General features: G+C 40.8%; 1 non-coding gene across 1 annotated transcript; it reads right to left on the reverse strand.

Moving 5' to 3' along the window:
- Positions 1-14,556: 14,556 nt before the first annotated feature.
- Positions 14,557-14,629, reverse strand: Trnak-cuu. The gene has a single exon. It is a non-coding gene; the product is annotated as a tRNA-Lys (tRNA).
- Between the last annotated feature and the right edge of the window lie 636 nt (positions 14,630-15,265).

Below are 15,265 nucleotides of genomic sequence, written 5' to 3' on the forward strand. Positions count from 1 at the left end.
ACTATAATTTCTTATGTCCCCATAAGATTATCCATTGCACCCCAATCAGCAGAAAGTAACCTAAAAATTTATGCCTGTATTCCCCCCAAAATGTATTATGGATGTTTTTCTTTGTTTAGAGTATTGGTTACAAGTTGTTATGGATAATGGTCGGGAAGAAAGCTAAACAAAAGAGATTAGATTCAGAGTTTTTGGTTTTTAAAAAAGGGGGGAGTGCTGTAGAACAATGGGCTTGCACTTCATAAAGATTTGCCACTTGTATTAGTTTAATAAAATGCTAATTGGCCAGTAGCCAGGCAGGAAGTATAGGCAGGGCAACCAGAACAGGAGAACTCTGGGAAGAGAAAAGTCTCAGTCTGCAGTCGTCACCCAGACACAGAAGACCCAAGATGAGAATGCCTCACTGATAAAAGGTACCAAGCCATGTGGCTAACACAGATAAGAATTATGAGATAATGTGAGGTGTAAGAGGTAGTTAACAAAAGAGCCTAAGCTACTAGGCCAACCAGTTTATAATTAATATAGACTTCTTTGTGTTTCGTTGAGACTGAACATGTGGGGGACTGATTTTTCAGTGTTGAAGTGCTAACTGCTATCACATGTGCAGTTTTAATACAGAAAAAGCACTAGCTGGGAACACAAACTCATGCTATATTAAGTGATGAGCTGAGAAGGGGGTCAGGTGGGGACATCAGAGGATTGGGAGGTTCATGTCCCCTGTGTGCCATATAACAGAAGCCGTATGGAAATAGGTTAGACTGGCCCTTTTTTAAAAGTAAAAGATATGGATTGCATTTTTTATGTGCACTCTGCAAATTTTTAATTTTTGGCAACAATTTCACTTTTATCAAAAGTACCAAATAAGCTTAAGAAAACCTGTCTATGATCTGGATTCAGCCAAGGAGATTGACAATTTGTGATTTTTCTCTCAGAATATTCCTGCATGGTGCTATAGCACATTTTAGTTTTACATTTTTATCCTTTAGTGTATGTGATGTGCATCTGTGCATTTGTGCATGTTAATGTGACACACATGTGCCATTGAGCCCATGTGCTGGTTAGAGGACAATCTCAGGGACTGGCTCTCACTCTCTTCCTTATTTGACAGTGTCACCAGCTTCCTGTACTGTGTACCACAGGCTAGCTAGTCCAAGAACACTTGTGGACTCTCTTGTTTCCATAACTTTCCCAGCTCACTGCAGGAGCTCAGGAGTTATAGATGGCCAACACTGGAACCTGGTTTATGTGAATTCTGGGGATTGGAATTCAGTTTCTCATGCATCTGGGGCAAGTGCAAAGACCCACTGAACCATTCTCCTAGCCCAGTGCCCTATATTCTCATCTAACTTAGATGTCCTTTTCCCAGAAACTTGCTTTCTCTTTACTCTCATAGGAATGTGAACTTGCTGTTCCTCAACTGCTTATGGGCAGTTGGGGGAACTTTCCCTCTGTGTTCATAGCCTTATCCTTGGTACAGACATTAGGTAGGCACCCACAGATACCCCACCTTAGATTCCCTCCTTGAAGAATGAGTGTTAGTTCGTAATGTCATATACTAAACACCCACACTGAATTTTGCAGTGCTCATGGATTCATGATGAGATAATTAGCAATTACTTCACTTCCCACTGAGCGGGATGAGCTTAGGATTAGCTTCTCTCAGTAGATTACACATTAGAGAGAAAAATGTCAAACAGCAAAGTAAAATGGGATGCTAAGTCTTCCCACACAAGCATTGCCACAGTACTAATGAGCCAGCTTTTCTGTCACACTTGCAACTAGCGGGAGATGACCTAAGAATAAGTCATAGGAGCTTTCCATTGGAAGAACTTTACTTTGTCTCTAAATATAAGTGGAAAAGTGGGTCAATTGGCACTTACTGAATCTATTTTAGTTCAACTAGAGAAAATCAACTGCATTTTGAAAATAAACTTTGGAAAAGTTAGTCTCCATATTTTACACAGAATTTAGAAAAACACTTTACTTTGAAGTCAATAACTCCCCCCCCCTTGTGTGTGGGGGGGCAAAGGACAAATTTGGTTGCCAATCCTCAGAAAATATCTAGACTCAGTTTTGAGACAGGTTCTTTAACTAACCTGGAACTTACCAAGTAGTCTAGGATGGGCAGTGAACTTGTCCTCACATCCCTACACTGGGATTACAAATATATCCCACCAAGCTTGCCAAGTAAGCACTTTGCTAACTGAATCAACTCCCAAGTCCAGTTTTTAACTGAAGAAATACCTCTGTTTCTCTGCCATGTCATGAGACCAATCTTGATGTCAATCTGGTAGGGCACATGCACTTATCTAGCATGCACACTTGGTACCGCATGCAGTACCTCTTCATATAACTGTGTTGAGAAGAAAGCCTTTATGGATGCATCTATGTATGGGTGTCATTTTAGCCCACTTTCTGCTAGCTATAACAGGGTTATGATTGAATGTAAAAGGCTCACATAGGCTCATGTGTTTGAGTACTTGATCCCCAGCTACTGGTGCTATTTGGTAAGATTGGGGACCCTTGAGGAGGTGGAGTGTTGGTGGGGAAGTAGGTTCACTGGGAGCTGGACTTGAGGCTTTATAGCCAGTTCCATTCCTGCCCACCCTCTTTCTCCTCACCAGTGGACTTGCCTCTGCTTCCTTGTTTTCCCCTCAGCGACTCAATGCATCCCCTGAAAATGTACCCTAGAAGAAACTCTTCTTTGTTTTGACTCTCCTCAGGTACTTGTAGCCTGAAAGATAAAAATTAAAAATTACACTGGATAGTTCACATTATAAACCATCTTAATTTGGCTAGTGATCTTGGAGGTTCACACTATTTTCTGGGAGCTTAAGGAGACAAAAGTGCCAGTCAGAATCCATTTTGTTCCTGGAAGCCCTTTTGTATCTGTAGCTAAGTTAAGTCTATGTTTACTGTAAAACTTCAGTTTCTGTTTCTCAAAGATGGACTGTGCCACACCCCAGTACCCTTAGAACATTCAGTAACAAATGTTATAAAAGATTTCCTTAATTTCCTGTTCTTGCTTCTGTAACCACGCTTGCTGGTAAAACCCCCTACCCTATGTATTGCCCTATCAAAGGACCTGAGGAGCTATTTCAGGACTAGTCACCAGGCTTAGGGGTCAACAGCTGTTTATTCAGCTCTGATGTGTACGTGAATTATGCTTGCTTGATTTTGACCATAATTGGGTCAGTGATCCTTCTCTTGGTGTCTGTGACCTTATCTGGTAAGAGTCATGTGCTACTTTAAACTCATGGGCAAAGTGGAAGGGAAGCAGAAACCTAGGAGAAACAAAATAAGAGCAAATTTGCTTTAAAGCAAACCACCTTGATGCCCTTAACACAGTCCCAGTGTCTCAGGAAGCAAGCTCTCTATTAGGCCTCTTTGGTGTGTGGGGGTGTGTGGGGAGGGTCTCTATTTCCTCTCAATTGAAGCACTCTATCCTGGGGGCAATAGAGAATCTAGAGTGTTGTAAAGAGGAGAGTGGGCCCCTTGTTCCATCCTGCCTGACTAGCTTATGCCTGAAATAATCACATGGAGATCTATATTAATTAAATTGCTGCCTGGCCCATTAGCTCTAATGTCTTATTGGCTAATTTCTTGACTAACCCATTTCTAATAATCTGTATGGCACCATGAGGTCATGGCTTACCAGCATGAGTCTAGCCAGCATCCATCTCGAGAAGGGGAATCATGGTGTCTGCCACTGCCTTCTTCCTTCCAGAATTCTGTTCTGTCTTTCCCACCTATGTAAGTTCTGCCCTATCAAAAGGTCTAGGCAGTTTCTTTATTTGACCAATGAAAGCAACAAATAGAAAGAAGATCCTCCTACACCACTAGAGAAATTTCAATATACAGGAATCAAATGAAACTTGAAAAAGTTTGCAGGTTCACAAGGTCCCTCCAAAGGTATAAGAACAGGAAGCAATTTCAAGGAGCAGAGGACCTTTGGTGGGAGCTGTGCCTGCAAGTTCTACAGGGAATTCCAAAGATGCATTTCTGCATTTCCATGCAGTTGTCATCCATGTTGGGTGGTTTTCAGTGATGAAGCCACCTTTGGTTGCCCCTAGTTGCTATCAGTAACCCTTCCTTATGCTGTAAGCAACACCTCACCCCTGCTCCTACAATTTCAGCAAACTCACTGGTTCACTAACATGGAATTCGACTCAAGTGGACTGTTTTATGCAGTCTGTCATTGGTGCCCTATCTGGGTGAACTGATGTTTGTTCATGGCATCTCAGGGGAAAAATTAATCTCACAACAGGATCCATAACTGTCTTAGTTAATATTGATGATCAATCTAACAAGATCTCCAACCACAAAAGGTCTGGAAAAGTCTGTGAAGTGGTTTCAAGATTAGATTAATTGAGATGAGAAGATCTGGACTACGCACAGGAGGGTCCTCCTATGGGCAGGTGTCCATGACAACACACACACAAAAGTAAATGAGTACCGGCATCTGTTTCTTTTTCATTCTGCTGCCTGCAGATGTAGCACAAGTATCTGCCCCAAACTCTGCAACCATGATGGCCCCAGGGAGAGCACATCTCACTAACTCTTCCTTTCCTAATTTGTGTTTTATCATCTATTTGACCACAACAATGAGAAAAAGAATTAGAACAATTGTCTAAGACTCAAGCATCTTCCCCATCCCCAGCTCTGACACTGCTGAAAGCTTTGACATGAGTTTTAGTGGAGACAAATCACATTTGAAGCATACTGTTTACTGTTTCTTACTTTCCACCGGTCATGCTCCAGATCTAGCCTCTTCCCTCCTTCTTGTACTCTCCCTGCATGTAAGGTTGGCACACATTAGTTATTCGGCTCTGCTGTCAGCTGCGGGTTTAACCAATCACGTATTCTTGATTGTGGATTGTCATTCAAGTTTACAAGTCGTAGGGAGAACCACAGACAGATGTACCTGTGCCCAAACAGGAACCCTATGATTGTTGGGAGCTGTGAGGTAGAGCAAAAGGCAGCGGCTGTGAGATGGAAGACAGGTAGGACGCAAGACAGCTGTGATCGATGCATGCAGGTCAAGTAGCCGCTGCAGCTAATGCCATAGGGCTTGTAAGGTTTGAAACCAAGGCAGCAATTGACACCTGGTTGCAGGTTGAAGGCCAACACCACACTAGATAATTAGTTCCAAAGGAGCAGTAACATTTATTTTTGTTAGAAGAATTGATGCAAGAGTGTATTTCCTGTCTCAGGAAGGTTGTCCAGCTCCACTGACCTGTAATGGTCTGTTCCACTAAATTATTTCAGTGGGTTTCACTATTTATTCTAAAGATTTGCTTTATTTAACCCCGAGCTTTTGACATTTACTCTGTCTGCTTCTGATGAAGTGGGAGTTTTGGAAGGGGAATTCCAGGCTCTAGGACCATTCTGTTTACAAGCAACATGACTGGATTCACTGCTCTCTGTTCTCCCCATTCTTCCCTGCACTTAGTAGGCCTCATCCTTTGAGTACCAGTCATCTGGGACCAACAAGTTGGATTAGCAGGAAAAGGAACTTACCACCAAGCCTGATGACCTGAAATAAAACCTTGAATTCTGCACAATAGATGAAGAAAACTGGCTTCCAAAAGTTGCCCTCTGACCTCTAAACTTGTGCCATGGCATATTCCCAACACCCCCCCACACACACATTACAGATAAGTGTAATTTTAACATTAAAAAAAACAGTCATTCTTGCAGCTCATTATGGGTCTGATTTTTATTTTCCTGATTCCTTGTGATTCTAAGCCCATTTTCATGCACACGTTGGTCATTTTTATGTCTTCTGGGGAATGTCTTTTCAGGCCTCTTACTCAGCTTTAGGTATTGTTTGTTGTTTCTTTTAGCCTTTCACTATTGAGCTTTATTAATGTCTCATATATCTGGAGTATTCGGTCCACATTAGGCTTGCAAACATCTATTCCACTCCATCTGTTGCTTATCACTTTATACTTTTCTTGTTTAGTCTGATGGGAAGAAAGTTTAGTTTGAGGCAATTTTTTTATCTGTTGTCTGATTTTGATACCCTTTTCTATTTCTCTCGTACTCTTTCTATCCATTTGTCTATCTGTCTGTCTCTCTATCTTCCTCCACACCCCCTTCTTTTGTATGTACACATTTCTGTACATGAAGATACAGGCCAGAATTTAACCTTGGGTGTCATTCCTCAGGTACCATCCAGCTTGTTTTCTGAGACTGTCTTTTGCCAGCCTAGACCTCACTAAGTAGGTGAGGCGGACAAACCAGTGAGAGTCAGGAATCTGCCCACCTCTGCTTCCTTAATGTGGGCTACAGATGTGTAGCACCACCAATGTTCTCTATGTAGATGCTGGGGATAGAACAGCTCCTCACTCTCACAAGGCCAACAGTTTACTGACTTGAGCTGTCTCTCCAACCCTCGCTTTTACAGCTTAATGAAAAATTATTAATAAAAGGAATATTTGAGAGCTTTTCTTTGCTTTCTTTCAGTAGTGTTATGGCCTGGCAGCTTAAGTTTATATCTTCAGTACATTTTGGGTTGACCTTTGTGTATTTGGTGAGATAAGGATCCCACTTCTGCCTTCTGCATTTGAAATATAACTTTCCAAAACCACTGGTTGGGTAAACATTTCTGTCTCTCTTGTGTGTTATTGTCATCTTTGTGAATGATTAATTGACTGTTGTTGTATTTCCAGGCTTCCCATTATGTTCCATGGATCTGCGTGCTTATCTTATAATAGTATACTATTTGTTAGCATTTATTTTTTAATATATTATGAAATCATTAATTATGACTCCTTTAGCTTTGCCTTTAACTCTTAAGATGACTTTGGCTACTTGGGTATTTGTAGATTCCTCTGAATTGTAAAATTTCTCCAGTTTTGTAAAAATCAGTATTGAGAGTTTGGTTAAGACTATTCTGAGCCAGTAGGTCATTTTACATAATATGGGCATCTAAACAATATTTACCAACCTAATCCATGAGCATGCATGTCACTCCATCTGTTCCATAGAATACAGCAGGGAAGTTCCTCAGAAACAGTGAAAACAGAAGCAGCAGATGATAGCAATGGCACTGTTGGGCATGTGCCCAAAGAAAGTCAAACCTGGATCTTGAAGAGATGCCTGCTCCCTCAAGTTTATTGTAGCATCATTCAAAATTCCTATCCATTCCAGAGTGGAGGAATAACACAGAATTATGTTCAGATGCATACTAGTAATAGCAATGAAAGTGGAGAGTATTTTGATAAACCAAGAAAGTTACAAAGAGATATGACATAGCCTTACTTATAAGTGGAATCTTAAACCAAGCATGTACAAGCAGAGTCAAGTTCTGGATACCAAAGGTGTACTATGGAATGGAGCCTGGGGAAATGTGGGCCAAAGGACTGGAAGCTTGCAGATGCAGAACTTCTAGAGACTGAGAATCCAGGTAGAAGACCACAGCATCTGTCAAGCTCAGCTGAAAATTTGATAAACTTTAGAACCACCCAGGGGATATGCTTTTAAGCATTTTTTGTCCTTAACTGTGTGTGTGTGGGAGGGGTTGATCAGTTTAACTGGGGGAAGATCTGTCCACTGTGGGTGGCATCATTCCCTGGGGTGAAGGAGAATGTGAGCTGAGCACTAGCATCCATTTCTCTCTGCTTACTGACTGAGCATGCAATGTGACCAGCTGCCTGAAGGCCCTGCTACCTTGACTTCCCCACCAGGGTTCCACGTTCTGAGACAGAAGAAAACCTTTCTCACTCAGGTGGCCTTTGGCAGGGTATTTTATAACACTAGTAGGAAAGTCAACTAAGATACATAGATTTCCAACTGTTCCGTACTTTGAATTTTCTGAGTATAGTTTCTCAGAGCACAGCTAATGATGAAAAACAAATAAATGAAACAGTAATTGTGTGAGATGATAGGCACTTGGTTACTTTGATCTCTTAGCAGTATATCCATTTGTCAGCGGCAACACCTTAAATATGCACATGTGCCAATTTTACCTCACTAAGCTAAACATGTTTTTGAAAAAGTAAATGCCATAAAGAGATTATGAAAGGAAACCTTATAGGATGAACTCAAATGAGAGCTAGATATATAGTTTGAAATATTCTAGTGCCACACAAACAAAAATTAAAGAGGACTCAGGAGGCAGCTCCCTGGGTAAAGTTGTTTCTGAATAAGCATGAAGACTTGAGTCTTGAACCTTGGTGACCAGTGAAAGTCAACGATTTCAGCAAATGCCTGTAGTCCCAATGCTGAGCACACAGGGGCAGGAGGATCCCTGGAGATCCCTTGCATCCTTGAGCAATTGGTAAGCTCCAGGTTTAGTGTAAGATCCTGTTTCAAATGATAAGGTGGAGATGATAGAGGAAGACACTCATTATAGACTTCTGGCTTTCATGCACATACACACTTACCTGTACCCACATTTATACATATAAGAACAAACACATATGTTACACACAGATAGCAACAAAAATTTTAGATATTCAAAATTAACTGATATATATTGTATTTATTATGCTACATCACAGTAATTTTAATATATACTTTGTAGGAACTACCATTGAAATATTTTACATTTTGTTATAAATAAAGCCTCTAATATTCAATGTGTTTTTATACTTCCAGCATACTGCAGCTTGCAAAGATCCGTTGAAAGTGCTTCATGGCCACCACTACTGATTGTGATGTTGCAAGCAGTCCCATAAGTAGGAATGAAACGGCTTGGAGCCAGTTTAATGAGATGATGCTGGGTGACAATAATTTTTCTCATGTTTTGGCATGTTCAACCATCCAGAATATTTTAAGACATAAGTCACTAAACTCTCACTCCCAACAGTTTTAATTCCATGGATCTACATCAGTCTGGCATATTTCTGTTTCTAATGAGTTGACAGGCAATGCAAAGACTTTTAGTTCTGCAAACTTTTACAGTCACCCTGCTAAAAATGAGGATTTAGGAAATTTGTAAGGTGTCTCTGTTATTTTGGGAGGGGAGGGGGTATGGGGTGGGATTTGTTGTTTGTTTATGTTTTTGTTTTATTGTTGTTGTTATTGGTCTTAGGTTGGCTTTGAACTTGCTAGGTTGCTGTGGATGTTTTTAAACTTATGGTCATTCTGTCCCCACTTCCAAAGCATTGCTACTATAGGGATGCACTATTGTGCCTGACTTACATGCTGGATATAAAACCCAAAGCTCCATGAATGCTAGACAAATATTTTACCAGATGAGCAATGTATTCATTTGGTGTGGTAAGTCTTATGGTGCACAAGGTCACACAGTTGTTGTGTGTGATTTCTGTGTCTCTTTATTTTAACTGGATTTGTGCTGTAGTATGAAAACCAGGTACTAAAATTGCATACAAGATTCCAGTTTTGTTCAGCAGTAGAAAGACCCACAATGGTGAATTTTGGGGAGTAAGGCTCTTGTTAACTATTAGCAAGTGAACATACTTGTATCTGAATCGTACATGCAGAACTATGCTTAGTTAATTTTGCATAATCTGTATTTCACAGTAAGACTCAAATCTTGCTTAACTTTCATTAAAGGAAACATATAGGCATAATTCAAGTAAACCATTACTGTGACCACTAGAAAACTGTAATATGAACACTATTTTCAAATATCTGTAAACTTCAAATACTTGACAAGTCTGTTTTTTAAGGTAGGCTGTATCTCATATTCACAGATGCATCTCATTTTTAATCAGCTTATTATATTATCAACTTTGAAAATCAAGATATAACAGTTACTTCATCAATATATGAAGGGGTAAATACACTTTTATTCTGTAACATTTGAAAGTATAGTCATTGACTGAAATGCATATTATTTTACATTGTTTATCTGTGTCTTTGAATTGTGTATGTTCATGTGTGTGAATCTGTACATGCATGTATGTGCACCTGCAAGTGTGCACATGCTCATAGAGGTCAGAGGTCAGTCCCCACTGTTGTGCCTCAGGTGATATCCATCTATTTTGTTTGAGACAGAAACTTTTATTGCCTTGTGTAGCACAATTAATAAAAGCCCAGAGACAGAAATTGGGATTCAACCTGAAGGTCAGAAAAGTAAAACAGCCAGCCACTGGTTCTTACCTCTACCTGAGTCTGAAATGGTGATCCTGCCTCCAGGAATCTCAGAATGAAACCGTGTCTGTCAGTGGTCTCCTTCTTTTTTTACATTTCTCTCTAATGCTGGGAATAAAGGCGTGCAGCACTGAGATTAAAGGCATGCAATGCCCGGTTTCTATGGCAAACTAGTGTGGCTCCTGGGATTAAAGGTGTGTGTCACTACTGCCTGATCTGTAAGGCTGACCAGCAGGACAAGTTTTATTCATTTAGCTACAAATGAAATGTCACTAGAGCCTTGGAGCTGGTCACGTAGATTAGGCTGACTGGAGATTGAAACTCAGGAATCCATCTGTGTATGCCTGTCCGGGTTTGGTATGTCAACACACATAGATTTGGAGGGATGGAACTCAGGGTACACCTGTAAGGCAAGTACTTTACCAAGTGAGCCATCTCGCAGCCCTGAATATTTCAACATTGCTGATGTGGTATGAAAAAGGGCAAGAAAGCGCATGATTATGAAAAAGTATTATAATTCTTGATAGCATGTTCATTTGTGCATTTGGAACATAGGATAAAGTATGCTTAAGAGTAAAAGCTCGGATGCCAAGCCAGTTCCCTGTTTTACCTGTGCTTTGGGATGATGTGATTATAGAGTCCATTTCCAAGCCTCCCCTAACACCACAGGAGCCTGGGGCTGAATTACAAATGGCCTGATGCTTTACATTCACAGGGCACAGTGTGATCTCATAAGGCATTGTAAGAAGAGTCGCTACACATGAATTTTTAAATGATTAGAAAGATATCTCTAGCGATGCAAGAAAAGAACCTTATGAATTGAACATTTTCTCAAAATTGGCCACACAAATGGAGATCAAAAAACTTTAGTCAAGTGGAAACTAATGTAGAATTATTAGTGTCTAACAGGCACACTTTTCCAAATTGCTCACTTCCATTGCTAATGTTTGGTCCCAACTCTAATTTTTGTATAGTTGACCATGAAGCCCTCTTTCCTGCCACATGTAAGATAAACTGTATGAAAGAATTTTATGCTATTGTTCAAGTCAGGAACTATGGCGCTCATGTTGACAGAGCTTGGGCTCGGTGCCAAGTACTTATTACTGCAGTTCTTGTTACATTCATCATATGAAAAGCAACCTCATTATTCCTATGTTACATAGGAAACTCTGAAACTCAGTGAAGGGAGTAACTTGCCAAATGCCATTACACTCATTGGTCTAGTCAGCTTCAGGAGGTTCCTCCGGCCCCACAGCCTGTACTTCTCCCCTTGGGTAGTTCTGGTCACCTGTTAACATAGGCCTGCTGTTTATGCCTTTCACTAAGGAAAGTACTCTGTTTACTGGTAACTTTCTTCCTTGTTGTGACAAAAGACCCAACAAGAAGCCACACAGAATACGTTTATCTGACTGATACTTTGAAGATCTTCATCTCATGATGCCAGAGAAGGCATGCTGGCAAGGGTGGGAGGCCACCTTCCAGTATTGCATCAGCAGCCAGGAAGCAGAGAGAAAACAGGAACTGGGACTAGGTGATGTCTCAAGTCCCTTCCCCAGTGACCTACCTCCTCCAGTGAGGATCCATCTCCCAAAGGTTCCAAGTTTTCTTAAACAGTGTTACCAGCTGGAGGTCTCCAAACAAAATTCTTCGGGGAACAGTTCACATCCAAACCACACCTTCAATAGAAAGGCACCATGAATCACATCCAAATGTAACATAGTGGGTTCTAAAGGAGGAAATTAATAGTTACACCACATCTCTCTTTCTTTGTGGCATTTCCCCAGAAAGAAGATACTTAGGTATACTGGGGTGTTAGAGCTGTACTACCCAGGCTGGGGGATCTGAATCCTTAGGGTTCTGCATGCAGGACAAGGAGAAGGGCTTTTCCAGGTAACTACACAGCTATTTCTTTTCTACCTGACAGAGATGGAAGAACTCCTTAGTTTTTCATCTCCACAGTTTTGAGGTCACAAAACAATTCTGTTGTTTTCTTTTCACGTGTATGTGAAAACATACATGCATTGTGTATATATATATATATATATATATATATATATATATATATATATGCTTTGAATGTGTGTGTGTGTGTGTGTGCACGCGTGTGTGCACGTGTGTGCATGTGTAGATCTGTGCACATGCACATGGAGACCTAAGATTGATGTTAGGAATCACTCTCAGTCACTCAGTACCTTATTTATTGAGACAGAGTCTCACAGTCTAACCCAGAGCTTGTTAGTTTGGCTGGTCTTGCTCTGCCTTCCAAGGCTAGAATTACAGGTGGGCTGCCTTGCAGAGTCAGTATTTTCATAGGTTCTGGGGATCTAAGCTCTCATTCTCATGCCAGCTGAGGTAGTGTTTTAACCACTGAGCAAGTCCCTCATACCAGACGAGGACCAGAAAACAAAAATTGCTTCCTTTATTTTGACATTTCAGAAAGGGAGTTCTCATGAGTGCTAATGAATGGAACCATCCTTTTCTCAGTTCACAAGATAAAGTAAATGGAAATTTGACCCTGAGGAGTGAAATCACTATTTATTGCTTGTTTTGACATGAAACATACTCTTTAGCAATGAAAAATACTCTCCACATGTGTCTTTTGTAGGGTTTGGGCCCTAGTGAATAAATAGTAGCTATGACTCACACTTGCCATCATTGACTTATCCTACCCCCAAAATATAGCTAGTTGTTCTTTGGATAGCACTGACAGCAAACAATATTTATTTAAAACATTCATCAGACTCCTCAGAGAGAGAGAGAGAGTGGTTTATTCTGCTGAGAAATGATGTCTCCATGTCCTCCTCCTTGACAACAAATCCACTGCATCATCTCAGCAGTGATCACTCTTCCCAGCTGATGATAGGTTACAAGCTATAAAGTGAACTGAGATATGGCTCATCAACTTGTGTTTTTCCTTGGGAGAGAGATGATATGAAACTATGTATGCTGAAATTTTGGGGGTAACAAATTACTTGTTTGAAGTCAACTTCAATAGAATCCACACAACAAAGATGGTGTGATGGATAACATTGTCAGCTTGACCAGATCTAGAACCACCTGTTTGGGGGCAGGCATGTCTCCAGACATGTCAGTGAGGAATTATTGTGATTAGAGTAGACATGACTGTTAAGTATTTTCTTAATTAGGTTAACTGAGGTTGAACCACCTAAAAGTGTATACTACCAAAGTGTATACTGCCTGGATACTTGAACTGTCCACAAAGAAGGAAGCTCGTGAGGATCAGTGTTGATCTCTTTCTGCTTCCTGTCTGTGGATGAAATGTTACTGTGTCTGTGGGGGGTTTTGATGTGGGTGGGATTCATTCCCCTCTGTATGCTGACAATGCTATTGGTTAATAAAGAATCTTCTTTGGGCCTATTGCAGTGCACAATAGGGCAATGTGGGAATTCCAAGCAGATAGAGGAGAAAGTAGCCAGAGTAAAAGAGAAGCCATGTAGCCACTGCAGGAGACAGATTCTGGATGCTGGATGGCACCTTACTGGTAGGCCACAACCATGTGGTAATACACAGATTAATAGAAATTGGTTAATTTAAGATATAAGAGCTAGTTAGAAATACGCTGAAGCTATCGGCCAAACAGTATTGCAATTAATATAGTTTCTGCGTGATATTTTCAAGTCTGGGTGGCCAGGAATAAACAAGCAGTCTCTGACTACAGGGTTTTATGCATTAAGTTACTTGAAGTGAATGGTCCACTGTAAATTCAGAAGGTCAGGGTTCCAGATTGCATTAAAAGAAGAAAATAAACTAATCACAATCATTTATTTCTCTACTTCCTGACACTTCCATGTGATCAGCAGCTTCAATGTCCTGCAGCAATGCCTTCCCTGATATAAACATGATGTATGATACCCTCATTGTGAGCCCAAATAGCACCTTTCTTCTTTCTATTGTTTTTTTATGGTATTTTAATCACAGCAATAGGAAAATAGTATATCTGGTCATGTGACTTGGCCCTCAACCTCAACTAGTAGGGGTCTACCTCCCACCCCTGTGTCTCTCTCTCATTTTTCCATTCTGTCCTCAATGAAACAAATTGTACTATTTTTGCCCTTCTAATTCCAATGAGGTAACTCTTGCCAAGGATTCTAATAAAGTTAACTTTTTTTCTAGCCACGTTCCATGAAGCTCTTTCTCCTGGAGTCTTCTTTGGCCACACAATATCCATATTTTCTTGCATTTCTCTGTTAAGTGTTGCGGGAGCTCCTTCTGCTCCTTTAGCCAATAGCCGCTGAGATACCAGCCAATTGGGGTGTGGTCTCTCTTTTTAAAAATGCGGCCACTTCCCTCCGCTCTCTCTCTGGCTTCCGGCTCCGCTTCTGACGACTAGGCTCCCTTCCTGATTGCGCAGAGGGCTGTTGTCTGAGACGGTGATCTGTAAGTTTTTTCCCCCTTTAAATAAATAACCATTCTATTAATCATAATTCCAAACTGGTGTGGGATTCTTTTGTGATTTACGCCATCATCTGGCGCCCAACGTGGGGCTCGAACCCACGACCCTGAGATTAAGAATCTCATGCTCTACCGACTGAGCTAGCCGGGCAGATGGCGGAATCAGGCTTAGGCGAGTGGGAGAACATGGTGGATTTCTGCCGCCACAGAGAGATGTTTCCGGGCTGCTCTGGATGTTGGCTCCACCTCTCTCCAATTTAAAAATGGAGGACGTACCATTTTCTGCTAGCTCTGGGGCTGCCAGGTAGGAGCCACACTCAGCACTTTAACTCTGAGACTGAGCATGCAGCACAGAAACTCTTTTCATACAAGTTACAGCCAAATCTGATGCGCAGAACACCGTGCAGCCTGTTTCTGGACAGTAAAAAAATTACAGATTCACAATAGGACAGATTCAGACATAAAAGACTTTTAAATGAGTCACAATGTTGGATGAGTGTACGTAGGCTTGAGAGAGAAGAAAAAATATAGAAAATAAAGTTAATGCCTTAAAAAAGGGTAAAGTCTTTAAAGAGACAGAATAAAGTAAGTGATAGAGTAAAAATAAGCCACGTAAAAATGGAAAATTTACAGAGAGTCTGGATGATGTATTTTATTGTGTTTTCTTTAAAATTTTTGACTGTAAAGGAGCTAAATACAGAGAGATATTTCATTATATGGGCTGCCAGTCTAGACCAGAATGGACATCTTAACCGTATGACTTCAGGATTTGGATCTAAGAACATGA

Source organism: Arvicola amphibius, chromosome 12, assembly GCF_903992535.2.
Source record: "Arvicola amphibius chromosome 12, mArvAmp1.2, whole genome shotgun sequence".
Lineage (NCBI taxonomy): Eukaryota > Metazoa > Chordata > Mammalia > Rodentia > Cricetidae > Arvicola > Arvicola amphibius.